Below are 4,841 nucleotides of genomic sequence, written 5' to 3'. Positions count from 1 at the left end.
TATTTATTTCATCAGGGCGCAAGAGCCATGTTTTGAGGAGCTGACAATAAAGAAAGCACAAGGAAATCTCTGCTTAGGCCCCAACTGTTTCTTGAACATCCTGTAAAGAAACACCTCCAGCAGGTAAATAGGAACTACTGGTTCTGCTGGGTGGCCTGGTAGGTTAGCAGCCAGCTTCCTCCCTGCAGCAGCATGGTCGATGGGATGTGTTTTCTAGCCACAGGATAAACTACTTCTATCAATAAAGGTCATAGAGCTGTAAAAGCCCTTTATAAAGGAGAAACAGAGACCTACAAACACAAAGGAAGCCCAAGTCACCCAAGGAGGAACCTTGATCTCCTAAAAGCCTTGCACTTCACTTCTCAGCACAGCTGCTATTTATTTAGTGGAGCTGTTTTCAACCTGGGGTTAAGACACCTCAAGGTCAGTCCCCAGAGCTGGCAAAAGCAAACAGGAAGGATACCCATTTAATGGATACCTCAGAGGAGCCTTTGTGTGTGCAGCTTCATATGAACTTCAGCTTGAGAATGTTTCTTTGAAAGGGCATTATAAGAAGGTGGCTCAATGTGCTCACAGGGAGAAGGTGCTGCTGTGAGGAAGATGCTGCTGCTCCTCATCTTCAGCAAGATTTCCATCTAGTACCAAAGTATTTGGCACAAAGCACCTCATTAGAGAAGCCACTGCTGATGGCAGAAGGTGCTGCTCCTCCTGACCTGCAGCAGGCTGCTACCACTGATGGCTGTAACCTGACTGCAAACACCCCACACTTGGGTTTCTTTCAGATGAGCAAGCTTGACATCATTTTTCACTGCCCTCACTTCAGTTGCTTAACGAACACCAGAGTTATGAGCAAACAGCCTGATTACAGGGTTATCAAATGAATCCCTTCTCCTCACCCCACCCTTCCAACCTGCCAGCACCTGGAATTAGCAGCAGAACAGCCTTTTCTCCCCCTTCATTATACCACCTGTGTAAGACACCCAGTTTTAAGCTGCTCATGCTCTCCTGAGCCTTGAAAGAACCTGATTTAAAGCATTAAATTACAGCAAGACTTTTCCCTATGTAAAAAGGTTGGGAAATATCAAAGTGAATTCAACCACACACTGATTTGCCAAGGACTTCTTTCCCAGTGGGAACTCAGTGTAGATCCTCCTCTAAGTTTACTCAAGTGTAACTATGCAGCAAGAGCTCTGAAACCAGGATTTTCTTCAAGGAAGTGGCACTTCTCTAAGCCATTGAACAAAGCTGTGCACTTGCCAAATAGTGGCTGCTTGAGTTATGAAAGAGAGGTTGTTTAACAAACAAGTGGGTACGTGTCCGACTGCTTTTCTCTTCCTCTTTGCTGGCCAAGGGACAGGATTCAGTGGAGGCCAATGGCTGCTGTGCTAAGTGAAGTAGTAACAGCCTCACTCCAAGCTCAGACCATGCTAACATAGGGCATCAATGCTTGTTCTGGGCAGACACTTCCCAACCAGGTTTCCTACAGCCACACCAAGGGATTGCATAAAAAATGGTCTATTAAAATCACTTTTTTCTACTAATTCTCAGTCCCTCTTCCAAGTAAAACTTACAAATGAGATTTGCTCTTAAACAAAGCTCTCATTCAACCACCACGCGTGAGTAGGCACCATTTGGATGCTCTGAACTCTGTTTTGCACATAGGGAAGACAGGCTGGCTGCCTTGCACTTGTCACATACACAGAGCCCAGCTTTTAACCAGCTTCCAAGAGCAAAACAAAGCATGTTCCTACCCTCTCAAGCACCGAAAACACACAGGTGCAGCTTCCTCCAGCTGCACAGTAACTGAAGCTAGAATTTAATGAGTTACTTTATCTTCAACAGGCACCCACAGAACTCTTCCAACCATCTCCAGTCACCTCCAGGCACTTTGAAACACCCAACATGTGGTCTTGGTTCAGCTGAGTAAGTTACACAGCGCTTGTAGTGAGTCATCATCAAGGAGAAGCCAGAGGCGAGATGGGGCTGGGTCAGAAAGCCTGCTTTTCTAAGGATGGACACCTACATCATAGTATGTAAAAGACAAAACAAGTCTACATGAAGTGCTCATTGCACCAAAGGGTTTGAAATTCCCCTCTGTTGCAGACTTTCACTACTAATTTCCTCCAGTGGTCCATATAACACAGGTGATTTACACCATCTCCACAGCAACTGGGCAGTAGAAATAAAAGACAAGAGAATAAACTTCATCGTTTTTATTCTGCAAAGCAATATGCACATCTTACAAACACAAAATTAATCTAGGAGAGAAATGTCATTTCCAAATCAGCTATTAACTGTCATGCAACAAGACAAGTGAAATGTAAGAACAAAACCAAAACAGCCATCTTAACCCTACAATCACCTGCAGAGGGTTGAAAACCAAGGCTCAGATTTTCTATGTAATGCCAAAGGAAAATGCAAAAGAAAATGGCAGCTTTCTAAGAACAAGAAAACACGTACAAATAGAATCAAAACTGATTCAAGTCATAGTTCAAAAGAAAAAGAAAACAAAACAAAAAAGGAAAGATCAATATGATCTGAACTTTAACATTAAGTTTTTACTCTTCTGTTTGGCTGCATTTAACTTTCGTATATTGCGCCTAGGAACAATCCAGTATTCCTGAGTATTGCAGCATTTCAGCCTGATGGACACCCTCTCTGCTGCAATACAGGGGTGCAAAGGGGTGAACTAAGGCCAAAACCCACAACTCTTAAGGTTTTCCCTTTTGTGGTTGAGGGTCACAATCTGAGTATTTCTGGGTGCTTCAGTGTAGTGGGTGCTCAGTTACAAAGCAGGTTCCTTTAGTTACCCAAGAGCAAAGAACAGATCTAAAAAAGCCCAATAAATCTGCTTTCCCCAACAGACCAAATTCCAGTTTGAACATTTGGAGTTTGATTTTAAATTTGCTGAAACAGAAAGCACTTGGCTCTGCTATTTGAAAGGAGTTATGTTGAGTGTTTTCTATTTGCACCACCACCCCAATCCATTTCCTATTCCTGCCTTTGGTCCCCAGATCAAGCCACCCTCATAGGCAACTCTCCAAGTCAGGATTGATGCAGAAGGCTGGGGGTGTGTGATAAGGAACAGCTTGGACAGTTTCCATGAGAAGCCATCTACCTTGTTTGACTTCATGGATTCATTTCAGCGAAGCAGTGTGAGCCCATAGCAGCATCAGGAGAAAACTGGAAGCTTCATTTTATCCCTAGACTTCAAACTAGGCCATCTCTAAAGCTTTGCCTTAACGTCCCTGGAGGAAAACACGTTAGTTAATACCACTTAAGTAACTGGAATTCTATAAAGGAACAATGTTCTGAAGAAAAGTGTGACTATTTTGCTTCAAATGCTCTAAAGACTGGTGAAGTGACTGAAGTCCCACACATACAGACCAGCAGGCTACCATTAAATAGTGACTACAGAGTGTAAACCAAGAATCTTATGCCAGCATAACTGAGACTCTGAGATATCTGACTTGGATTTCTTCTTTTGTGTAGTTCAGAGCAAAAGGAGGAGGGAAAAAAAGCCTCTGTGTATGTATGCAGACCTACAGTTATACTACCTGACAAGAAAGCTGAAAGACAAGATGAAAGGTCAATTAAGGCAACCAGTGAGATTGTAAAAGCAGTGGTAGAAATGACTGCAGGAAAAACTTAAGGAAGCTGCTCAATCAGGTGCCAGAATGAAACAGCAAAAGCCAGAATGGGAAAGGGAGAAATGCATGGAATAAAAGACCTAACTTAAGAATGGACACAGAGAACAGTATGTGTTTTACCATGTGGTTTCTGTGACCTTAATCACAACAGCCCTGCTCTTCTCCTTGTCTGTCCTTCTCCCCTGAGTGGACAGCATTACATGGAAGTGGGACAAAGCTAATGAAAGTGTCAGTTTCAGCTGCCCTTCAGAGATGGCTGGAGAGTCCCAAAGTGAAGCTTTGTAACAGACTATGGGATTTCTTATTCTTTCATTATTTGCACTTGCCCAAAGCTGTGCAGAGCCCCAGCAGACTGTTCAAACAATGCACCTTTTTATTAGCTTTCCACTTTCTAGGAAGAAAACCAAGAGGTTACAGAAAGCTGCTCTGCAGCAGAGACACCCAATCCTGGTTTGAGGGCTACGGATGGGAGCTCAAGTGGAAAGCCTTCCAGGTAGTCTCAATGCTGACCGGTTCTCTGGCATTCAGCAAGCCAAATGAAACAAAAAGAATGACAAAGAAAAAGACCAAAATAATCAGACTTCATACTTTCCAGTAAGAAACATTTTAAAATGGGACTTCACTTCTTTTTTTTTCTTTTTACTATGAATAAAAGCACAAGTTTGTCCTAAATACAGCACTATTAAAATGTGAATATGTATTTCTTTGTTTTTCCCAAAAGAAAAAGTATCTAAAACCTTGATATCTTTTCTTGCAAGCAAAGAGCAAACGGAAGAAAGTATTAGGCCACACAAACACATGTAGTAGATTGGTGGCACTGGAAATGCAGTATTCTATCAAAGGTGCATACTTGTTTCAAACACACTGTACATATCATTGGGCAAAAAAACCAAAGATCCGTTGGTTTGTTTGAGACACTTGCAAAGGCATCTTAACCTGCCCAGATGCAGCTAGACAAAAATATCTTGCTCTGACTGTATGTAGCCATATCACTAAAGATATCTACACAAACATTCGGCTATGTCCACAGGTAAAGACTGAACGTTTCCGGCCGCACTACAATGCGGAACAAGTGCATCATCCCACCTATTCTGAATATACCTTTATAAATATGTACAAATCAATTACAGGCACTTGAAATGTCTTTGGTTGGAATAAACCAACATTGCAAGATAATGTATTCACAGAGTG

The sequence above is a fragment of the Nestor notabilis genome, unplaced genomic scaffold (assembly GCF_000696875.1).
Source record: "Nestor notabilis isolate BGI_N333 unplaced genomic scaffold, ASM69687v1 scaffold18941, whole genome shotgun sequence".
NCBI classification, from domain to species: domain Eukaryota; kingdom Metazoa; phylum Chordata; class Aves; order Psittaciformes; family Psittacidae; genus Nestor; species Nestor notabilis.
This window is presented reverse-complemented; position numbering follows the sequence as displayed.